General features: G+C 45.1%; 1 protein-coding gene across 5 annotated transcripts in view; it reads right to left on the reverse strand.

Annotated features, from left to right (window-relative positions):
- PAQR8 (progestin and adipoQ receptor family member 8) overlaps nucleotides 1–24934 on the reverse strand; it is a 43281-nt gene extending 18347 nt beyond the window's left edge. Inside the window, exon 1 of one of the 5 annotated variants that reach the window (XM_059701430.1) lies at nucleotides 24776–24934. The gene's annotated coding sequence lies outside the window, so the exon portion shown is untranslated. Of the gene's footprint in view, nucleotides 1–24695 lie in introns of all 5 variants that reach the window. The other 4 variants (XM_059701433.1, XM_059701435.1, XM_059701432.1 and 1 more) reach the window with 4 other exon arrangements.
- Between the last annotated feature and the right edge of the window lie 358 nt (nucleotides 24935–25292).

The following is a 25292-nucleotide window of genomic DNA, read 5'->3' on the forward strand; positions in this document are numbered from 1 at the left end:
TTAGAAACATGCGCTTTCTCTTTTCTTTCTTTTCCATTTAACCAGACTGCGCCACAGCAACGCGTGGCCGGGTACAGTATATATATATATATATATATATATATATATATATATATATATATATATGTATATATGTATATATATATATGTATATATATATATATGTGTGTGTGTGTGTGTGTGTGTGTGTATATATATATATATATGCTATAATAAAATCATGAAATTAAATACAGTATCCATAAACATATATTGTTTAAAATATTTTTAACCTTTATGTAAATTTTGTACCTAACATTCTGCAGCCTTCTTTCTTTCATTTAATACATGCTTTGTGTTTTTTTCCACATTAGTTATGACATCATTCTCTAATTGATTCATTTTCTCTGCTGAATATTTTCTGAATGCCACAATTTATCTGTCCATCCTCTTGTGGATGGACATGCAGGCTGTTTTCAGCTATTTCCCCTGACAAGTAAGGTTGTGGTGCAGTTCGTACATGTCTTCTTGAGCACGTGCCTAGAAGGGGCTTCCTCTGCAGGTCTCTGCCCAGGAGGCTGTTTCCCCATTACCTTCCCTGATGGCACCTCTCAGATGCCGATTCGATTCCCCCATGCATCTAACTCACCCAGTCAGAGCTACAGCCTCCGTCCATTCTCCTGCAAACTTCAGTTTGCATCACTTAAATGATGCCATTACATACAATTCTGTCCTGTAGATATTTGAGTACTTTTCATATACTCCTAGCAGGCCATACGTTTCTGATGAACAAGTCCTGTGTAACATGGCATTACATTCCCTCTCCTCCCCACTTAGAGCCTGGCACATATATTTGCTCAGAGCAGACCTTCGATGAATATCTGTTGAATCCACTAAGCTTTCCTTCTTTTGCTACTAAGTACTGCTATCACCATCTAAGGACATACCTCTCATGACGACAGTATATATATATATATATATATATATATATATATATATATATATATTGACTGCGACATTCCTATGTACTATCATTTCACCACAGGGGTCACGAGAAGCCTGTCTCTATCATCCACACTATATGTTGGGAGACACTGGCAGTGCAGGGGGACACTCCCAGCCAGATGACTGCCTGGAGCTAAATGACGGTAGGCAGTTGCTTATGAGTAAAGGTAAGGAAAACATTCTCCCTCCTCTACTTATTGTCAAAGCACCCAAAATATTACATTTATGCCAAAACAATGTATAAGAATTTTGTTCAGAACTAAAAATCAAATACTGGTCAGATAAGAATGTTTCTAAAAATTGGGGGAGGAGGGGTATTTTCAAGATTGGTGCTGTGCTTATTTTGGTCAACCAGTGTTTATTGTCATCAGCATAGACAGGATTTAAGGAGGAAATCTGTTCCTCCTCCTCCCACCTCGTCCTGTGACCTCAGCAATTATTACACAACATTAGCCTGGGGACAGAGTCACAAATAGCCACGCGTGTGCTGAATGGCTGTGGAGTAGTTCCAGAATCCTTGGCCAGGGACAGGCTTGTGGAGTGGCAAAGGTGGCTGTCTACCCGCAGGTGTCCACCGCTCCTCCAAGGTCAGTGGGGTGGGGGTGGGAGCACGGCTAGAGACTTCTTCCTGATTCCAAAGTAGAGATTCATACTCATCATACTTCTTTCTTATTAGCTATGGAAGTGGTTAAAAAGTGAGATGCGGAAAAGTCAATTCAAGAATCCAGTACCGCCATAAGAAAGGATGAAAGAGCATCATTTGCAACAACATGGATGGACCTTGAGAACATTATGCGACGTGAAATAAGTCAGACAGAAAAAGCTAAGAACCATATGATTTCACTCATATGTGGGATATAAAACTGAAACTTATGAACACAAACAGCAGTGTGGTGGTTGCCAGAGGCAAGGGGAGGGGAGAAGGGGGTCCTAATATGAGGTGACAGGAGATTTGACTTTGGGTGGTGGGCACATGGTGCTATATACAGATCTTGTAACTTAGAAATCCACACATGAAACCTATATGTTTATGTTGACTAATGTCACCCCAATAAAATGTATTAAGAAATAAAAAAAAAAAGTGGCTTAAGCAATATGCACTCAGGACAAACTAAAAAGTCAGACTCCTGACTGTCATTTCTGGGTTATGGAGCTTCGCTTTAGAAAGGGCCAAGTATAAAAGCAGCCATTTCTCTTCACTGTAACATAACCTCAAGTCTCAGGTGACATGTGATTATAATCTGTGCAAGTGCTACCTGAGGGCCCGGATTGTTTTTCCAATCGAGTTGAAATGCCCACAGCCATGACTTCTGCATCAGCTGCCCGCCAGCATGAGCTTTAAAGGCATACACCACTTGCTCGTGGCCTAAGCACCGCCACACACCGCCTGCGGGCCCTGGAAGGTTCGGACACTGCTCACAACAGCAGCCAGGAGGAAAAAACTCCTTCCAGTGCTTGCTCAAATCCCACCTTCTCAACAGCCTCATTGCCCTAGTAACGGAGCTGCACCCTCTCCAGCACCTAGAACCCCCTTACTCTGCTCTTTTTCTTTGTTTTCTGTATCACTTTTTACCTTGTGATTTATTATGTTCTCATGCTTTTAATTTTTTTTTAAAAAATATATATTTTTATTGATTTCAGAGAGGAAGAGAGTGGGAGAGAGAGATAGAAACATCAATGATGAGAGTCATTGATCTGCTGCCTCCCGCACACCCCCCACTGGGGATCAAGCCCGCAACCCCAGGCATGTGCCCTTCACCGGAACCGAACCCAGGACCCTTCAACCACAGAGCACAGATGAGGAAACAGGTTAAGTCCCTTGCCCAAAGTCACCCAGCCAGAAGTAGTGGAGCCAGAATCCGCACACAGGAAGTCTTGCTCCAGAGGTAATTCCCAAACTTCTATACTACTCAGGAAATGCTGTTTCTGCTTTATTTATTGAAAATCATTCTAAAATGTGTTTGTTGCCGAAACCGGTTTGGCTCAGTGGATAGAGCGTCGGCTTGCGGACTGAAAGGTCCCGGGTTCGATTCCGATCAAGGGCATGTACCTGGGTTGCGGGCACATCCCCAGTAGGAGATGTGCAGGAGGCAGCTGATCGATGTTTCTTTCATCGATGTTTCTGGCTCTCTATCTCTCTACCTTCCTCTCTGTAAAAAAATCAATAAAATATATTTTAAAAAAAATAAAATGTGTTTGTTTACTTTACTAAATGTGTAAGTGAAAATAATGTGAATAATTCATAACCATCCGAGTCCTTCATCTCCTTCTCTATCTCAGTGATCCTTATGCAGCTCGGATAATGGACCTCCCAATGGTTGAGAAGACTGGATGGTGGGTGTCTCTGGGGAGCCTAGAGCCCTACTGGGAAGTTGATCTTAAACAAAAGTTCTAGTAGGACTTTATTTCCCTGTGATTTCTGTGTTTTTTTCAAAGTGGACGATGTCAGTAAAAATTAGCTTAATTGAAGACTTTGATTAATCTAAGTAATACTGTAGTAGATACACTGTAATTAATATCAGTAAGACACATCCATTATACAGTCCATTTAAAAATGAGACAACTTTTCCTTCTTTGCGGTTGTATTGATCTTGGAGGCAAGGAAGGCATAAGGCCCAAATCCTGCTCTCTTCAAATTAAATGAATCACATACTTAAAAATAAACCACAATCCTTCTGGCACCAATAGCGCCATCTGTAAACTGAGAATAATAAAGGCCAATGACTTAAGATTTCTGAATTAAAGTTGAAAAAAAAAAAAAAAAGAATGTAATTACATGCCTAAGACAAGATGACTGCAGGTCCAGAAAGTATTACTTCCCAGCTGCAAGCTTATCCAGTATGGAAAAGCCAACATTACGTAACTTCACCACGAAATTAACATTCAAAGAAAATGCTTTTCAATAAGAGGATTTTAACCCCAATGGGTGCATTTTAAAGTTCCTGTGTCTTTAGAAAACAAAAGGTACAGTATCAGCCATAGGCTATTCCAGCAAGTTCCACAGATCATATGGTCTTGGGAAGAGACAAGAACTTATTGTTACCAGAAAATTCAAGGTCAGTATTTACAGTTTCAGTTCCAACACCCCAGCGCTCCCTTGGACAAAGGATTGTAGTATCTACTGACAGTTGCAATTATTCCCCAACTCTATTTCAGCGTCACCAGCCATTCATCCCACTCAGAATATTCGACTACTTCGGACTATTTGTTATTCCAAAATAACAACAGCAAATGATGTTTTGTGTTTTGTTGTCGTTGATTTCTTTTCGTATGATATCCAAAAAGATGGAGAAATTAAAGAATAATAGTAAGCCAGAAGTGATTTCTGTGATTTTTAGATAAGCAATGCGAGATAAAAGTACACACTTAAGGGGGGCGGTGGCAGGAGCTCTAAATCTAACCTGATTCTTTACATATACCTTTAAAATACCTGGCCAATCTAATGCTTGTTTGACCTGGATGGCGCCTGCGCCCCCCCCCCCCCCCCCCCCCCCCCCCCCCCCGTCTTTCTCCCTCCAGTTGAGACTTCTGATATGGAAAAGGACCTCTGCCAGTCCTTCCTGGTAAGTCAGAGCATCCCAGAATGAGCCTTGATTTGACTTTTTTTTTTTTTCTTTTGGCAAAAGAATGTTCTGTTGCTTGAAACAAGAGAAAACCACACTTGTGCTCACACAGCCTGATCCTAACCGCCCAGACAGCAGCCTGGCATCATCCTCTGTCAATCTTCCAGGGGCAGCCAGGCCTGGAGCAGCCCGCACAGCTTCTTCCCCACAATTCACCAGGAGGTAATGATTCCTGGTGACTACAGACTGGCCCAGGCCGTTCCTACAGCCCAGTGCACCATCTATAACGTGGTCATGAACAGTTAACACATCTTCTGTCAAGGAAATCCTGTTGTTTCATATGCATTTTCTTAATATCCTGCAAGTTTCTTCAAAGGTAAAGAGAATTGCTAATCACCTGAGAGTTAACTAAGTTTCTTGCTTTCACATCTCATTAAACTACACTGAATTTTAACTCAGCTTAATACAACTGCTATGCCAGATGAAGAGCTCCTTAGGACAGGCTCCGCTTCCATTTCCCTTATATTTCTCTTAAGCACTAAGCATTCCATTTCTCCCATGGAAGTTGGTTACTGACTAAACCAACCAATCCACAGACCTACTGTGGGTTGAAAAGGGAAAGTCACGACCTCCAAATCCTCCGAGAACCATCAACATTTAAAATATTTCGCCCTGGCCGGTTTGGCTCAGTGGATAGAGCGTCGGCCTGCAGACTTAGGGGTCCCAGGTTCGGTTCCGGTCAAGGGCATGTGCCTTGGTTGCGGGCACATCCCCAGTGGGGAGTGTGCAGGAGGCAGCTGAATTGATGTTTCTCTCTCATCAATGTTTCTGACTCTATCCCTCTCCCTTCCTCTCTGTAAAAAATCAATAAAATATATTTTAAAAAATATATTTCCCCCCTGTCATCTGCTCTCCAGGAGGGTTCAGTATTTCCCCTCCCTCTGACCTGATTTTGGTGAAAGAGGAGAGAGCTGATCCCTAGCTGTTAGCGACCTACTGTGAGCACAAGAAAGGCTGGTAGGGTTTCAGTTCGGAAGAGCTTTCCAGACCACTTACTTAGGAAACAGCAAATGGATTTCAACCCTCCTGCCAACCTGGTTGATAAGGGCTTCCTGGAGTCCCATACTGAGAGGCATTCCAGGCCTGGGGTGAGCTCAGAGGAAGAGGTGCTGTGATGGATGCACCATGTCTACCACAGGCTCTCAGGGGCACCAGGCTCAGGAGGGAGCTGGGCACGGAGCCAGGTATGTGCCATCCCTGAGCAAAATCTATTGTGGAGAGCTAAGCAACTTGCAACCCGCTGTTTCCCTCCCCTCCCCCCCTACTTTTTTTTTTTTTAATATATTTTCATTGATTTTTTACAGAGAGGAAGGGAGAGGGATAGAGAGTCAGAAACATCAACCAGCTGCCTCCTGCACACCTCCCACTGGGGATGTGCCCACAACCAAGGTATATGCCCTTGACCGGAATCGAACCTGGGACCTTTCAGTCCGCAGGCCGATGCTCTATCCACCGAGCCAAACCGGTTTTGGCATCCCCCCTACTTTATAAAAGAGTGGAAGTCAAATCAATCATAAAAAAAACCACTATTTTGAAATATTTACAATAAATGTATTAAAAAAAAAAATCCCGCCGAAACCGGTTTGGCTCAGTGGATAGAGCGTCGGCCTGCGGACTGAAAGGTCCCAGGTTCGATTCCGGTCAAGGGCATGTACCTTGGTTGCGGGCACATCCCTAGTAGGAGATGTGCAGGAGGCAGCTGATCGGTGTTTCCCTCTCATCGATGTTTCTAACTCTCTATCTCTTTCCCTTCCTCTCTGTAAAAAATCAATAAAATATATTTAAAAAAAAAATCCCGGAAAAAGGACAAGGGCTGAGGAAAAAGGACAAGGACAAGCTCTTTCTGAAAAGTACCTCAACAGCATCTCAACAAGCACCAACTTTCAGTGTTCCATGGGCTAACAGGGGTCCTCAAACTACGGCCCGCGGGCCACATGCGGCCCGCCGAAAACATTTATCCGGCCCGCCGGGTGTTTTTGCCGGGGCTGTGTGCATAGGAATTTGTTCATATATTTTTTTTAAACTATAGTCCAGCCCTCCAACGGTCTGAGGGACAGTGAACTGGCCCCCTGTTTAAAAAGTTTGAGGACCCCTGGGCTAGAGGCTAAGGAGCTGGGTAGCTCTCCAGCAGCTATATGGCTTCTGTGGTGGGACTGTGTGGAGGAGGGGGAAGGAAAAGAGACCAAGGGTTGAGAAGCAAGCCAATGTTAGTGATCCCCAAGACAAAGGAAAGTGCTAATCAGACAAGTCAATGTCATGTTTGTTTCAACAGGGAAAAGGGAGACTCAGTTTCTTGAACTTGAACTAGCAAAGCTCTCTGGATCAACCAATAGTATTCACTTGCTTTCTGCTTTGTTCTTAACACCAAGTGGGCACATACAAGGCAAACGACATGGTTCGTTTCACAGCCAGATTATATAATCTCTCTCTCTCTCTCTCTCTCTCTCTCTCTCTCTCTCTCTCTCTCCCCTCCCTCCAGAGGTGGGTAGGACACCAGAGGCCAGGTCAGACCTCTGGGAGAGACAGAGTTGGCCTCTCACCATCTACTCTGTGTTGTCAGCCAACTGGGTCCCAGGTGAGGAGAATGCCTTTGGCAGCCACAGTATACACACAGACAAGAGAGCTTAGAAAAGGCAAGGGAGAGGAGGCAGACATGTGATTCGGGAGGCAAACAAACACAATTAGCTGCGCTTGAAACAAACTGAAAAGACTCAGTGGGACGACTTTGATTCCTTCTGCCAAGAGAGAAAACCAAAGGAAAATTCATTTTAAAAGAAGCCTTTTACTGGGTCCCTTGGCTGTCAAGCCCAGTGACTGTCATATTTTCTGTTGAGTCCTTCTCATTGTGGGCTTCTCCCACATTTCAAACACTCTCAGAATCATGTTACTTTATCAGTTTTGCTGTCCAATGAGGATCCACTAATATTTCAGGCTTTCATTCTTGGAGATGACAATTCCAAGCCTTTCACAGTCATTCTGCCCCTATGGACCTAAACAGACCAATTTGCTGCAATGGTCCGGTGGTTGAATTCACAGAAATCAACAGTCATGTTTCTGGTAGTGTGCACTTCTAACTCCAAGGTCTGATTCCACCCTGGAGGATCGGTGACAACAGAGGGGTTGGTTGCAACCACCTAGTAGTTAACAGGATGGGCTGAGGAAATAGGCAACTTGGATTTGAATCCTGACTCCGCCACTGACAAGTTGGGGATGTTGGGCACATATTTTAACCTCCTTGTGTCTCATTATTTCCATCTATAAAATAAGGATATAATGGTATCTGACTGACGGGATTGCTGTGATGTTTAAAGAATTATCATAGAAGAGTCTTTATCGGCAAGAAACTAAGATGGCAGCATAGATAAACACCGGGAAATTGCTGCCTCCCACAACAATTGAAAGGTACAGCAAAAACACAAAACAGACATCGTCCAGAACTACAGGAAGGCTGGCTGAGTGTAAATTCTACAACTAGAAGGAAAGAAAAGCACACTGAGAGCCAGAGGAGCTGCAGAAGTAAAGTGCAGAGGTATGGCGGCTCGCGCGCGCGGAAAGGGGCTGGCACCTGAGGACGCGGCTGTCTTTTTAAATCCGGAGGGAGTCACAAGCTCCCGACGGCTCTGAACTCCAGTTCCAGGAAGTCTCTGGGGACCCAGGACTCATACGGGGAGAAACTGGACTGTCTGGCAGCGGGCGAACTTGAGGGAGGCTTTCCTTCAGAGGTGCTTGCAGCCGTTACCAGGACACTGAGACGCGCTACTCCTCAGGGCAGGGCTGAGGCTCTGCCATAGCTGCTTGCTCCACCCTGTTGACTCCCTGAGACCCCGCCCCACCCAGGCTGAGGCAGAGGCTTTTGCATATGAATGCCCCGGCCCTTTGCAACCTGATAATTACCTAATTGCAGCTGGGCAAGACAGACCCAGAACTTCCAAGAGAAGGCCCAAGGCCCCACAGCAGCTTGCATTGCTTCACAGCTGAGCCTCATCAGGGCACCTCCAAACTCCAAAAAAGGAAGGGGAATCTGCAGTTCTCTTCGTAGCTTCTGCTGTGTAACCTCAGGCAGAGGCTAAATTAGCACCTCCTTAGATCCAAGAGCCACTGTACCCAGTGGTCAGAGGGGGACCATCGAGATCACAACTCTTCAGATCCATAAGGTACACACTCAGGGTGCAGTCTCAGTGAGCAACAAAGCCCCACTGAAGAAAGTCTTGCCCCAGAAGGGTGTCTCCAGCACAGAAGTTCTCCCACTGCGGACACAGCTGATTCTCACTGCCAATTGGCCTGGAGGTCAATTCCTCCCAGTGATCCTACAACAACCAAGGCATAACTACAACAAGACTGTGCACAAAGCCCAGAAGGGGGTGCACCAAGAGTGTCCACCTCAGGTAACTGGGGAGGCTGAGCCACTGGGCCCTACAGGACACCTAGCACACAAAGCCACTCTATCAACTCAGGGAAGCAGCCAAAATGCGGAGACAAAGAAACAGGTCACAAATGGCAGAAATGGAGGAAAGCAAACGACTGGATATAGAGTTCAAGGCCATGTTTATAAGGTTTTTCAAGAATTTTATGGAAACCGCCGATAAATTTAGTGAGTCCCTTAATAAGTATAGTGAGACCATGGAGGACATGAAAAAGGACCAACTAGAAATTAAGCATACACTGACTGAAATAAAGAATAATTTACAGAGATCCAACAGCAGACAAGAGGATCCCAAGAATCAAGTCAAAGATTTGAAATACAAAGAAACAAAAAATACCCAACCGAAAAAGAAAAAAGAAAAGGGATTCCAAAAATATGAAGATAGTGTAAGGAGCCTCTGGGACAACTTCAAGCGTACCAACATCAGAATTATAGGGGTACCAGAAGAAGAGAGAGGGCAAGATATTGAAAACCTATTTGAAGAAATAATGACAGAAAACTTCCCCTACCTGGTGAAAGAAATAGACTTACAAGTCCAGGAAGCGCAGAGAACCCCAAACAAAAGGAATCCAAAGAGGACCACACCAAGACACATCATAATTAAAATGCCAAGAGCAAAAGACAAAGAGAGAATCTTAAAAGCAGCAAGAGAAAGACAGTCAGTTACCTACAAGGGAGTACCCATATGACTGTCAGCTGATTTCTCAACAGAAACCATGCAGGCCAGAAGAGAGTGGCAAGAAATATTCAAAGTGATGAATAGCAAGAACCTGCAACCAAGATTACTTTATCCAGCAAAGCTATCATTCAGAATAGAAGGTCAGATAAAGAGCTTCACAGATAAGGAAAAGCTAAAGGAGTTCATCACCACCAAACCAGCATTATATGAAATGCTGAAAGGTATTCTTTAAGAAGAGGAAGAAGAAAAAGGAACTCTTACCATTTGCCACAGCATGGATGGAACTGGAGAGCGGATAAATACCACATGATCTCACTCATTTGTGGAATATAATGAACAACATAAACTGATGAACAAGGACTGATCCAGAGATGGAGAGGCATTGATTGGACTGTCGGGCCTTGGAGGGAAGGTAGGGGAGGGTGGGGGTAAGGGGGAAAGATCAACCAAAGGACTTACAGGCAAGCATATAGGCCTAACTAATGGACACGGACAACGGGGGGGTGAGGGCATGAGTGGGGGGGGGGTAGAGGGTAATGTGGGGACAAGGACACATATGTAATATCTTAATCAATAAAAAATATATTAAAAAAAAAGAGTCTTTATCTGCTCAGCTGGTGTGGCTCAGTGATTGAGCGTCGACCTATGAACCAGAAGGTCATGGGTTTGATTCCCGCTCAGAGCACATGCTCAGGTTTCAGGCTCGATCCCCAGTGTGGGGCGTACAGGAGGCAGCTGATCAATGGTTCCCTCTCATCATTGATGTTTCTATCTCTCTATCCCTCTCCCTTGTTCTCTGAAATCAATAAAAATATATTTAAAAAAGAGTGCTTATCTTTCAAAATACATTCTGAAATGCTCACAAATAATGATACGATGTCTGCAGTTTACTTCAGAATCATCTGGGGGTAAGGTATTGGGGCAAAGACATTGGCCCTAAGTTGATAATTGCTCAAGTTGAGGGATGGGCACTCCATTCACCTCTGTTTTGAAATTTTCTATAACAGAAAATTTAAGAGCGAGAATACAGGTAAAACTGCTCGCACACAGCATGTGCTCAATACATGTCATCTGTTATAAATCAGAGAGGGACTTGAAAGCATTGTTGCTAGGTCAAAAAGCACCATGATAGCTGCCTGCCTCTCTAGAGACCTGGGTGGTTCTGGGGCCAGCAATGGGAGATGGGGGCTACATTGAGAGCTTCACTGTCACTCTAGGCCATTCATTATTGCCCAATCTTTTCACCATCAAGCCTGTTTTAGATTATTATTAGTTCTCTATGCTTTGAAAGTTTTCTAAATCAACCACAGCCATTAAGTAGTCATTATCCCATAACTTTTAGTCAGCTACACATAAGCACAAGTCAGAATTTTGAGTCAAAGTTTAGATGAGGTCTAAATTGATCTTGTATTGTCCCAGCCAAAAGAAAGCACTACCTAGTTTTAATGGCCTGTGCAACTATTTGACCCACATATATTTGTAGGCATATGAAATAATGAAAAATAGCTTAACACCTCCCCCAACCCTGCCCCCTCCATCAGAGTCTATGCCTCCAATAGGTTCAGGGAGCCACATATATAAATCCAAAGTCAGTACCAGAAACTCCCAGCTTCTGGAATTGCTTACACAAGCTGACGGACAGGAAATGCCAGGCTGGACCAACTTCAGGCTAGATATGCACTCTAAGAGGATTAAATCCAAACTCATCTGCCCCCTGCCCTCTCACAGACAAGGAATCTCCAATCCCAGCTGTGACACTAACTGTAATGGCCTTGGGCTAGCCCAGTGGTTCTCAACCTGTGGGTCGAATGACTCTTTCACAGGGGTCACCTAAGACCATCGGAAAACACATATATAATTACATATTGTTTTTGTGATTAATCGCTATGCTTTAATTATGTTCAATTTGTAACAATGAAAATACATCCTGCATATCAGATATTTACATTACAATTCATAACAGTAGCAAAATTACAGTTATGAAGTATCAACAAAAATAATTTTATGGTTGGGGGTCACCACATGAGGAACTGTATTAAAGGGTTGCAGCATTAGGAAGACTGAAAACCACTGGGCTAGCCACTTCATCTTTGTTTTCTCCTGGGTAAACTGGAATATCTCCCTCCTATGGTTGTTTTAGGAATTAGAGAGAACGTAAATAGAGTGCATTGCACAATGCCTGGCACATAGTAATTACTCAATACATGGTAGCAATGTTACATCTCTGTATGCCTTCACGGACAAATGGATGTCTTATCATTACCTCCTTTGTAATTTGGTTATGTATCTAGACACCACTGGTTCTCCAGGTTATGAGACATATCACAGATACATAATTATACAGTTTAAGATTTTCTTTTTTTTATGCGAAAAAATTTTAATGCAGATGTATTCAATCTTCTTCACAGAGCTGATAAATAGATAACTATGTTGCTGTGATCAATACCTACATGTTCTCTTCTATGTGGTTCCCTCTTCTTCCATAAATGTTGTGTTATAGTATCTTTTATAATTTAAAAATTTATTTTAAAAAAAGTCATGAGAAAAATATGTCCGAATTCAATTGTAGCCAGGCCATTCTTCTTCTTTTTTTATTTTAATGTGTTTTTATTGGTTTTTTAGAGAGAGTGGAAGGGGGAGGGATAGTGAGATAGAAACATCGATGAGAGAGAAACATCATCGATGGGCTGCCTCCTGTATGCTGGGGACGGAGCCAGAAACCCAGGCATGTGCTGTGACAAGGAATTGAATCAGTGACCTCTCGGTTCTTGGGTCATCACTCAATGACTGAGCCACACCACCCGGAAGGCCATTCTTATTTCTATTGTGAAACACTTGCTTCATGTCTACTGTATATTGTTGAGAGGATCAATGGATAAGACAGGTGTAAATAATAAAGCCAGAACTCCATTAGAAAGACTTTAGTCATCATGCAGGATGTTTTGAAGAGAGAAAGAGAGAGAGAGAGAGAGAGAGAGAGAGAGAGAGAGAGAGAGAGAGAGAGATTTATGTGATCCAAGAAATATTTATAGCACTTTATGAACTAACCTGAACCGCTCCACAAAACTGAGATTTGATAAATCAGTTTCCAACTGCCTGAAATGCTGTCCAGTTTCAATGTCTTTTTTTTTTAGGTTGTCATTTGGGGGTGTTTTATTTTATTGTATTTTTTTTACATAACAAAATCACTTTTGTTGGCATTGTATAAATAGACACATATTTTTCAAATCAATAGAAAACATTTTATTATTCAACAGATTTTTTAAAAATAATCTTATTTCAGCAATGTCATTTTTGGAGCTTTACCTGAATCTGCTTGTCTGGGTGACATTCGAATACTGCAGCCAAGTCCAACCTCAGCATTAGTCAGGCATGAAACTGACTAATTCCACTTTCTAAAGTGCTCAGGATTCCTGGCAACCCAAGAATAATATCAACGCCTTTTATCTTGCTTAAGTGCAGAAATAGAAAAGCTAAGATGGGACTCCTGGAATGAATTCTGTGGACCAGAGTTAAATAGAAATTTTCTAATTCAAGAGCTATTACACTCCAATTCTGATTTTACATCATCTTCCCTTTCCTTCCATATTTTATACAACTTTACTAATTCTCTTTAGAATAAGCCTAAAATGAAAATGAGATGATAGTTTTCACCAGCAAAAAGTTTTATTTCTCACATAAGTATGTTCTACAGGCAAGATTCCACAGAGCAAGTGTATTTTTATTCCATCTTGAACTGGTGTGGGTAAGTGTAGACTTCTTCCAGTTTCCTGACTGTGGACCTTGGGAATTCTCTTAGACTCCAAAGAGCAGGTGCTACCATAGGGCAAGTACAGTTTCAAGCTACTAATGAAAAGCAACAAATTATTTTTTCTTCTTTCTTAATTATTTTTTTACCTTTTTAAATTTATTTTTATTGTTGAGAGTATTACAGATGTCCCCATTTCCCCCCCTTTGCCCTCCTCCTGGCTCCCGCCCCACCCCAGCCTTCGCCACACTATTTCTGTATCCATGGGCTATGCATATAAGTTCTTTGGCTCTTCTTAATCTTGGCCTATCTCACCCTAGAACAGTGGTTGGCAAACTCATTAGTCAACAGAGCCAAATATCAACAGTACAATGATTGAAATTTCTTTTGAGAGCCAAATTTTTTAAACTTAAACTATATAGGTAGGTCCATTGTTATTAACTTAATTAGGGTATTCCTAAGGCTTTAGGCAGAGCCACACTCAAGGGGCCAAAGAGCCGCATGTGGCTCTCGAGCCGCAGTTTGCCGACCATGGCCCTAGAAGGATAAATGTCATCGCCCTTAATGCTATCTGTGTCTCAAGACCAACAAAATCTCTTAAACCAATAACCCTACCTCTGACCTTCACACGCTTACAGTCCTAGGAACTGGGGACTGGTTACAGTCAGGAACCCGCTCAGCCTGGAAAAGGGGGAGAGCTCGCCTTGGTTCTTCTCTGGGTGTGCTCATCTCGAAATCTTGGCGTTCCCCATTACCGCTATTATATACCAACATTCATAATTATTATTAATCCACACATTTGACAAGTTACACTCTGATATACTATTGAATCCTCCTCACATAAGAAAATAGGGACAGTTATTAGTTATCTAAGGCTTAACTCAACCTAATCATCCAATCCAGGTGACTTATTACAGCAGAGAGCAGTTCCCCACCTTTGGGGAATTGTGGTTTCTAAACACCATGTGTGATAATGTGAAGTCTAACTCTTTCTCTCTAACTTTCTGAGTAGGGAACCAACCAGTGTCCTCCCTATCCACATGTGGCCAGAGCTTTACTTTGGCCATGTGCACAAGAATTGAAAAGCCATGATAAATACTTTCCCTACCTATCTTTGAATTGGAGGGTCACATCTAAAACTTACCTGTAAACTATAACCTCCATAAGGTTAGGGACAGCATTTTAGCCCATCATTCTATCCCCAGTGTATAGCATTGACCCTGGCCCTTAATATTTGATGAATGGATGGATGAATGAATGAATGAATAAATAAATGATGGAATGAACAAGATATCCTTTGGTTCCCAGACCACTGCTCAAAATCTCACTCCACACGGTTTAGTGTTCAGGTTCTTCCTCAGCCAGGACTACCCAAGCCACACCATGAATTTCAGTAATTCATGCCATTAAGTATCACAAATAGCCTGAGCAAGTTTCCATAAAGTAGTTCTATACAAAAGAGAGGGCGCCCTTTTCCTGCCTTAATCACTGGGTGGTTTGGGCAGGGATTTCCAGCCACACACACAAGGAAAGGTGAGTGGAAGCTATAGGTACTAGGGTGTTATGAACTGAATGTTTGCACCTCTACCATCTCTAATGCTTATGTTGAAGCCATAATCCCCAATGTGATGATATTTGAATCGGGGGCCTTTGGGAAGTAATTAGGTTTCGATGAGGTCATTAGAGTGGGGTCCCAGGATGGGAGTAAGTAGGAAAAAGGGACTGAGAGCTAACTCTTGCTCTCTAGGGCATTCACCCAGTGCTTGCTGTATGTCTCTCTGTCTCGCTCACTGCCACGTGAGGACACAGCAAGAAGATGGCCATTGACCTGCCCAGATAGCTCAGTAGTTAGAGTCAACCTGATACACCAAGGTTGAAGGTTTGATCCCTGATTAGGGCACATATAAGAAACAACCAATAAATGCATAAATAAGTAGAACAAGAAATTGGCTTCTCTCTCTTTCCCTCCCTTCTCTCTCTCTTTCTCTCTCTCTCTCTAAATCAATAATTCTTTTTAAAGAAAAAAAAAAAGGTGGCCATCTGCAAACTAGGAAGAGGGCCCTCACAGTACTTAAACTTACTGGCACTTTTATCTTGCATTTCCCAACCTCCAAAACTGTGAGAAATAAATTTCTGTCGTTCGAGGCACCTAGTCTGTGGTATTTTGTTATGGCAGCCTGAGCTAAGACATAGGAACATTTCCCTGATATTTAAACTGTCCCTAGAGACAAGAGTCTAGAATCTGGAGAAATGTCAACAAACTAGTACCGAGGGAACAAAGGACACAAATCAAGAACGTGACCTTGCTGTAAGAACTCTGCTCCTTGGGCGAGTCACAACTCCTCTGTCCCTCAGTTTCCTCATCTGCCAAAGGGGGCTAATAGGAGTAATCTACTATTGTTGAGTTGTTCTGAGAATTAAATGAGGTAATACTAATATACTAGTGGCCCGGTGCATGTATTCAAGCGCATTGCAAAGAAATTAATTAGAAGAAATATTTTAATATCGCTACTCGCCCTTTCTATATAATAGAAGTGTCAACCAAATTCACAATCAACAATGACAGATCAAAACACACACATGTGATTGGCACCAGTGAGAGCTTTATATGTATCACCCATGCATGAGTCAACTTAGCTTTTTATATAGAATAAACTTGCTTAATTAGATCTGCTTTCTGATTTAGCTAAACTTTTTCCAGCCCAGTGAAGCACCCCAACTTCTCTCTCAGGTAATTGTCAGAAACACAGCAGTAACTATCAACACGAAGCAGATTATTATTGTAGATAATGCAGGGAGAACAAAGGGTAAAATATTTAACTGCAGCAGTGTTTGACTATATTCTGTGCAGTGAGAAAACCTGAAGTCATTTCCAAGGTTCACCATTTCTTACGTCTTTTCAGTCAGGTCAAGTTTCTAAATCTCCATTTTTTGGCTAATGAAAAGAAAATAGGATTCCACCAAGTCTCCTATCTCACTACTCCAGGACTTCTGTGAGGATTAAATGAGATGAAGCATGGGAAAACACTTCAGACATTTGGTTGAAGTGTGAAATTCTTGCACCTGGCTATAAAGAAAGTCGTGTTCCTGGGCTGAAGACACTGCAAGAAGGCTAGTCATTGCTAGGGAGAGGAAGCTGGGTGTTGCTTCGTGATGTCATTACCCAGTGCCCACAGCGACCATTTCCGGGCTGGGCTGGGCTGTGGGCTGCGTTTTGTGCCATGGGTTCTCAGCAGCGTCAGCTGCGATTTGGTGGGGTGTCACTCCGGGGTGGTGGCAGGGCCTGTGTCCCACTTGGGGTGAGCCGAGTGTTGCTTTGTGGGTGCCAGGTCTGTGGTGATGTTTCTCTGTGCACATCACAGCAGCTCCTGCGTTGAGCGTCTTCCCCTGGTGGTCAGTGCACGTCATAGCAACCAGTCGGACACTTAGCATATTAGCCTTTTATATATAGACTAGAGGCCCAGTGCATGAAATTCATGCACTGGAAGGGGGGGGGTTCCTCAGCCCGGCCTGCCCCCTCTCACAGTCTGGGAGCCCTCAGGGGCGGGAGGCGACCTGGCGATCAGGGGAAGGCGACGCCCCATCACATCTCTGTTGCTGCCACTGTTGGCAGCGCAAGCCTCAGCTGGCCCTGGTTACCTGGGCCTCGGGAGGCCCTGGGCGGCTGGGGGACCGAGGAGACTGGGGGACTCCAGAGGCAGGCGCATGAGGCGGGCCCGGCCTTGTTGCGTGCCTGCTGCCCCGGCGGGGCTTAGGGGACTGAGCGCCGCCATCTTGTGGCTGTGGGCGTCACCATCTTTGAGGGCATGGCAGTAATTAGCATATTCCCTCCTTATTGGCTGTGGGTGCTGCCATCTTTGTGATGGTGAGGGCCAATTAGCATATTTCCTCTTTATTAGATAGGACTAGAGGCCCGTGCATGAAAATTCATGCACTCAGGGAGGGGACCCTCAGCTCGGCCTACGCCCTCTCGCAATCCTGGACCCCTCGGGGGATGTCTACCTGCTGGCTTAGGCCCACTCCCCAGGGGATTGGGCCTAAGCTGGCAGTCACACATCCCTCTGGCAGCCCAGGAGCCCTCAGGGGATGGCCAACTGATGGCTTAGGCCCACTCCCTGTTGGACATCCTTAGCATTGCTGAGGAGGCAGGAGAGGCTCCTGCCACTGCCACTGTGCTTGCAGCCATCAGCCTGGCTTGTGGCTGAGTGGAGCTCCCCCTGTGGAAGTGCACTGACTATCAGGGGGCAGCTCCTGCATTGAGCATCTGCCCCTGGTGGTCAGTGTGCATCATAGCGACTGGTCTTTCTGCTGTTAGGGTCAATTTGCATATTACCCTTTTATTATATAGGATTTCCTGACACTAGTAAATGGTCCATCGGTAATTATTTGTACAATGCTGAGGCGCGACTCATGCTCTATCACAGTGCCTTTACACAGGCTCTGCTAAATAAGGAGAGAGAGAAAGATGTCATTGGCAGAGCCTGGTGGCAGTAATCTGAAGCCCTGGGTTTGAGTCTTTGTTTTTGCCATTACAAGAAATATTTTACATTGCAAACAGGCATACATTGATCACTAAAATGAAAGCCTGACAAAATAAAACTGTTACTTTGATATTTTTAATTTGGTTCTGTTCCTTTTTTTTTCCTTTTTAATGTAGGTCATTCATTTCACAAGGCATAGTCCTGACCCTCAACTCTTACTGGGCATCAGAGTCATCTGAGGAGCATTTTAAAAATCTGACTCCCTGGGCCCTACCCACCAAGATTCAGAATCAATGGTTTGGAGTGGGGACTGAGCAATTCTTAGACAGCCCCAGGTGGCTCTATTATTGTGCAGCCAGAACTAAGCCCCACAGAACTAATGGCTTCAATCTAGCTCCCAGCTGAAACACCACTGGATGAATTATTTAAGTCCCTGTCTGCTACCACTCAGCACCGGGATGTCACCCCACCCCCACCCAGCTGAAGGTCTGCTGGTGCTGTGAGTGGATCGCTCTTGTGGCTTGTGTGCCTCAGGAAACCCAGAAAGGAATAAAGATCAAAGTGGAGCCTGGGCTTTTCGGGAGGCCTCCTGTCTCCTCCCAGATGGCTGGGTGACTCCATGCAGAGCAAAATCTGGAATGGATTAGGAGGATATTGCTAAGAGTGAAGGGACCCCTTACAACAGCGGTTCTCAACCTGTGGGTCGCGACCCCTTTGGGGGTCGAACGACCCTTTCACAGGGGTCGCCTAAGACCGTCCTGCCTATCAGATATTTACCTTACAATTCATAACAGTAGCAACATGACAGTGATGAAGTAGCAACGAAAATAATTTTATGGTTGGGTCACAACATGAGGAACTGTATTTAAAGGGCCAGAAGGTTGAGAACCACTGCCTTACAAGCACTTTTTGCTTGAGTAGGAGGAGCTAAGGAAAAGTAAAGGGAAACTGCTGGCCTCCTTGCCTGCTCTGACCTCGCAGACACAGGGGTTTCAGTAGAGCGTGGAGATAAGCTCAGTCGAAGGGTCTTCATGGCCTGGCTGTCTCCTTCTAGGTGTAGCCCAGATGAAACAGAAAGCTCTCCATCCTCAGTTCATCGTCTCTATACAGAAGAGAGGTCTGGGGACTGTCCTGTTCACCTGGTTGGAGTGATCTGCAGCCTACCCTGAGCTGCCTAGCAGAACCTGGGCCAGAATGCAGAAGGTACCACGAATGGTGGAGGCCATGAGTCTGTGTCCCTGCCCTTTTCTTGGACACACGGATGGGATTAAGAAACCTGTATTGGTTCTGTACACAATTGGTTAAACACACACACACACACACACACACACACACACACACACACACACACACACAAATGGCCCTGTGGGAAGCCACCTATTGTCTTCACTAGCAGTGAGGTGTGGACAAGGAACCGGGAAGGCTGGTGACCCTTGAAGCCCTGGCAAAGGTCAGGGCTGTGCACCCACTGTTAGTCCAGACAATGGTAGCTGAAGCAACTTCCCCATTTATTATTATGTAAATCCTTGCTGATGGGCTAGTCTGCCTGTTACTGGAAATTGCCTGCCTAAGGGCATTGGGTGTATCCCAAACCAATAAAAGGTTGGTGAGGCCTGAGCACCAGGGGAAGTCCTTCCCCTTGAGTTGGACTTGCCCGCCTGGCCCCCCAATATTTCCAAATTATTACTTGTCTCATCTCTTTCATTTGTGTGCGGCCCCTCTTCCAGATCCTGAACCCTGAACCACGTGGGGCGTGTGGTTTACACATGGCCCAGCCAGCATGGCTCAATGGTTGAGCGTCTACCTATGAACCAGGAGGTCACAGTTCAATTCCTGGTCAAGGCATAAACCCGGCTTGCAGGCTTGATCCCCAGTGTGGGGCGTGCAGGACACAGGTGATCAATGATTCTCTCTAATCATTGATGTTTCTGTCTCTCTCTCCCTCTCCCTTCTTCTCTGAAATCAATAAAAATATAATAATAAAAAAATACACCCCAAAGCCATGTCTGTTTGAGGCATATAGTCCCTGGATTTACTAACCCAACATAATAATACTAAGAGTGACCATTTACTGGGTGCCTTCCATGTACTATCTCACTTAATTCCATGATATCTCTTCAGACATGCATTTTATAGATACACAGGATTAAGGTACTCACCTAGGGTTGTGCATTTAATAACGGGCGGTGCTAGGATGCTAATGCAGGTTGACCCCTACCTCTAGATCTATGCTCTAGACCAGTGATGGCAAACCTATGACACGCATGTCAGAGGTGACACGCGAACTCATTTTTTTTGGTTGATTTTTCTTTGTTAAATGGCATTTAAATATATAAAATAAATATCAAAAATATAAATCTTTGTTTTACTATGGTTGCAAATATCAAAACATTTCTATATGTGACGCGGCACCAAAGTTAAGTTAGGGTTTTTCAAAATGCTGACACGCCGAGCTCAAAAGGTTCGCCATCACTGCTCTAGACTAGGGTTGCTCAGCATTTATCGACGTTGGGATTGGATAATTCTTTGTTGTGAAGGTTTGTCCTGTACATTAGAAGATGCTTAGCAGGTCTTCTGGCCTCTACCCATTAGATGTCAGGTATGACAACCAAAAAATGTCTCAGACATTACCAAATGTCCTCTGGCGATGGGGGGAGGAGTCAAAATCACTCCTCTTCTACTTTAAGAACAACTGTTATAGTCTAACCCACCATGCTGTATAGTTTCCTGGTACTTTCTAAGTACAACAACAATATCACCCTATCCTATAGTTATATATCATTTTACAGATCACCAAGTACTTTTATAGCCAATATCTCCTTATGTGGCTAGGGCTTAATCCTGAAAGAATTAATACCCCTAAAAATTATGACCACTAAAAAGAGATCTATATATTTAGACTTCTCCAAGAAATTGAGAGAAAAGAACATGAGTGAAGTCCATTTAATCTTTGGCCCACAAGCCATTGGAAGAAAAACACTTTTGCTAATGCATGTAATCCTTTGAGAGCACATTATGTTACTTTCTGGAGGACAAAGTCTGTTTCTTGTACATCTCTCTATCTTCTGCACAGAGAACACAGAGAATTCTCACTTAATGTCGAACATTTCATGGAACATCTACCTCATAGCAACCCTTAACCACTTCAGTAAATTAAAATTATATTCCCACAGTTTGTATCTTCCATGTTATGTTTTAATAAAATTCATATTCTGAAAAAAATTAATGGCAACATTGACAGAAGAGCTCAGAGTTCAGTGCCAGGTTGTCATTGAAAAAACAGAGCAAAACTCAAGTTTAACTGGAACGAATGTTCACCAGAATCATCCCTGTCAATACAGGCCAAGGGGAACTGTAGCTGTTTCATTCGAGTAATATTTTATTGGATCAAGGAAAAGAAATTCCAGGAGAAGCTTTTCCATATTTTTTTTTCTTCAGATCTTCACTAAACTATTATACCTAACAATCAAAACAGGAATGCTTGTTTTAAAAAAAACCCATCTGAATCAAAAATAAAGTAGCTAACTACAGTTGCTTTTAAGGTCACTCTTTAAGAACTCCTAAGAGGCCAGGAGAGTAAAAACAAAATGTTCTCATTCACATATCCATTTGCAAAGCCCAGCTGAAGAGGACAGCGTTACGCGGAAAATGATAAATCCATACATGGCTTCAAAAAAATTGTAATATAACTATCAATAGTCAATATTAATAACAAAAATAGCTGGACTCTATGGAGCACTTTTGTGCCAGACACTGAACTCGTGTTCTACATGCATAAATCTTACTAAATCTTCATTCCAGCCCCATGTGGTACATACTCATTAGCATCTTCTTTTTAAGGTAAGAAAACTGAGGCCAAAAGACATGTAATAACTTGCCCACAATCACAGCCAGATCAAGAGTCAAGTGATGGCTGTATAAAGCTTTAGGTTATAGAATCTGAAAAAACAACCACTGGGAAATTAGAAAAACAATGGAAGAAAAGGGAGATGTTATGGTAGTTTTTCACAGTGTGTGCCATAGACTCCCACGACTGAAATTTTGGCATTTCAGAAACCATTCTCTTTCCCTTGCTTCTATATAGATCCTTGCACAGAAAATCTCAAGTACTGGGCATTAACTGCACACATGGGGTTAAGTAACTTTCTGGGTACTTTTTTTGGTGAGTTAAACATATCTTTTGTGTTGCTCTCTGTAAAAATGCACAGTGATGAAAAGGGCCTGGCGAAGAGCCCCCACACGGGAAAAGAAAGACTTACCTTCTCCAGCTTCCTAGGCCCTAAAGCACACCAACAAAGCCATAGGACCAATGTTTGCACACACATTCCAGAACATATACACCCAAAGGAGGGTTGCACTTCCATTACTCTCAATCCTAAACACAGACACACGCCTTTACTGGATGCCCATCTTGGGGACCACCAGTCCCTCAAGGGGACTCCCGTTACTTTAATGGCCACACTTTCTATGACAACCTCGACTCCCCACCTCAGAGGCCACAGTTGGCCCCACATGGTGTCTGGCTCTTTCCCAAGTGAGGAAGGTTTGGCATCAGGAGGCAATTCAGTTAAATGTGTTGCCAACTCTGCAGGCGGTGCCAAAGCACGAGCTCCCAAATTATTCTCAGCCATGACAGCATCCCCGGGATTAGCGCGCAGCTTGCCAAGACAGGGCTTTTGAAGGGGAGGGATACTCACTTGAATGTATAAGTGCTGGCATATTTCTTTTAACATTTGGGTAAAGAAATGGAAGAATCGGCTAGCTTTAAGTCCAAGTGAATAAATATTCTGCTGCAATAATGATAATGCAGATTTGGGGTAAGGTTCTGACCACCCCCTTAACCCTTTGAGTGCCAACCAATATCCTAGGAACTATGCTAAAATTGCCAAGGCATTTTTGCTGACTTTACAGCAGTTTAGGAAAAAAATTATGATAGCGCTCCTGGCACTTTTGGTGAAAGACAGAAGGAGCGCGACCACACTCCCCGGCACTGTAGGGGTTAATGGGGGAAAAAAGCTTGTCCTGAAATGCTACTTGTAAAAAGCAGAAATCACTTTCCTGTCAACTTGCATAATTATTGAAGAGATTTCCTTTTCATGAAAAAAAAACCACTAAAAACTGGGCCCAACAAATGCTAGTTGCCAACATAGTGCTGGATCCTCCCAGGAAGCTCAAATCTCAGTGTGTGCCAGAAGATGGATCTATATCCAGGACAGAAGGAGTGGGGGGCATCTCTCTTCCCCTGGATCCCCAAAGCTTAGAAACCTTCCAATAGAAAAATCCACATAATAGAACCCCAGGACCTGAATGAGCTGTTACAGCAAATAAAGTAATTGTCATACAGAAAGGGAACTGGCACCGGAGACAAACAACAGAGAACAGACAGACACTGCGCTGCTCGTTTGTTTATCTTCAGACACACTTGGATAGCCATCAGCTGGGGTCCTAAGCAGCCTGGCTTCCTGCCAGGTGACCTGGACACCTTAGGGGTGGGCACAGCCTGTGGACATCTTAAGAGGACAAAGGCAGTCCACCTTCCGAGTAGATAGAATCCCATTCACTTCAGTAAGGGAGCCCTAAAGAGCACGAACGATCCAAAAACTGTACAATACTCCCGGTGTTTACTTGGTTGAAGAATGCAGCGCGTTTGTGGGCGGTGTGTGTGTGTGTGTGTGTGTGTGTGTGTGTGTGTGTGCACATTGCTGATTTTTTTACTCAGAAATAGCCTCTCACAGAGAACAGCAGAGTGGGGAGCAAATAGCTCATGTGGATCCAAAAAATTACACACCCCTTTGTAGATCTTACCTGTATACTTGAAATCTTACTCCATAAGTATTCTCTTAACTCCCTGACCAAAATCACTTCTAACCCAGTTCAGCAATACAGGGTGCAACCAAGAGCCCGTCTGGGTCTCCCCCTTGTCGGTGGGTGGTTGAGGGACCACAGCCGCCTTCAAGTCGCCGCGCCAGGTCTGCGAGGTGCACCTCCCCACCCCACCTCCCCCACCCAAGTTGCCAAGTCCGGTAGCGAGCTGGGTGCCGAGTCCCCACCAGCACCGTCTGGGGTGGCCCCATCTTGCTCTCTCGAGTGACTGCCCTCTTGAGGTGTCAGTGGGCTGTGCCCTTGACCGAGAGGGTCCGAATCTCTGCCCCACCACCCACCGGCCACCTCGGATCCCCCGCCCGGTTCCATCCTTCCAGGCCCCTGTTCTCCGCACCGGACCCAGGCTCCCCGCACAACGCCGTCTCCCCCGTCCCCTCTCAGAGAGGCCCCTTCCATCTTTCCCCGAAGAAGTCACAGTCTCGTCCCACCCTATCCTTTCTGGGGTTCCCCTCCCTCGGGGTCCCCCTCCCGCCTCGGGTTTCCTCTCCTCTGCATTCCCCTCCCGGGTTCGGGTCTCCGCCCAGCGGGGGGCGCCCCAAGAATGCCGACAGAGCACCCCCGGTTCCGCCCCCCTCCACCCCCAGTTCCCGCACGGGAGGTCCTCTAGGTCGCTGTCCTGACCCCTCAGCTCTCCAGGTTTGGGCTCCGAGACTCCCCACCGTCGCGATCCCGATCCGCCCTCTCGCCCTCGGGGTTGGGGTTCAGAGAGTCCCCAACATAGGGGCACTGACACTCCGCCCCGGGCTCGGGTTCCTCAACATCGCGATCCCGAACGTCCCCCCGGGCTCGGGTTCTGGGGCTCCCCTAAGTCGCGATCCTGACACCTCCGCCCCGCGTAGGCGCGCCCCGGGCTCCCCAAGAACGCAGTCCTCACCCCCGGCCAGACCCGCTCTGCGCCTCCGGTGATGGGGCACCATCAGGGGCGGCGCTGGGTCGGTGCGCGTCAGGACTCACCGTCAGGGCAGCTTTGGGTCGACTGGGTTCCCGGCTCCCGGCTCCTAGCTTCCCGCAGGCGGCTGTGACCCCGGCCCGCGCTGCACAGGGGAGCGGCCGGGAAAAGGGGACGGCCGGGGCGGGCACCGCGGGGCTCCGCCTCTACCCGCCGGGGGCGGGATTCGCAGACCGGGACAGCCCTCCCGCCCCCCGCCCCCCGCCCCCCGCTCGCGCTGCCGCCCGTGCTGCGGCGGCGGAGGAAGTCGGCTGACGCCTCTTCCTTCTCCCTGGGGCTCAGGTCTACACAGCCCCCTTTCAGCTGCTGAAGGCCCGAGGGGTTGAGAGAGAAAGATACGTGCATCGCTGTCCAGTTCTTTCCAAGACCCCACCCTGGGGGGCTCTCCCCAGTATTTCAGGAGGGGGACAAACAACAGCAAACTTCACCTTTGATCTCAAGACTGATTGACACCCTCATCTTCTCGCCACTGGTGTCTGTCTGCACATGCAGGGTCATTCTGCCTATGAAGTCATAACACTC

This window comes from Myotis daubentonii, chromosome 6 (genome assembly GCF_963259705.1).
Source record: "Myotis daubentonii chromosome 6, mMyoDau2.1, whole genome shotgun sequence".
In the NCBI taxonomy this organism is placed as follows: domain Eukaryota; kingdom Metazoa; phylum Chordata; class Mammalia; order Chiroptera; family Vespertilionidae; genus Myotis; species Myotis daubentonii.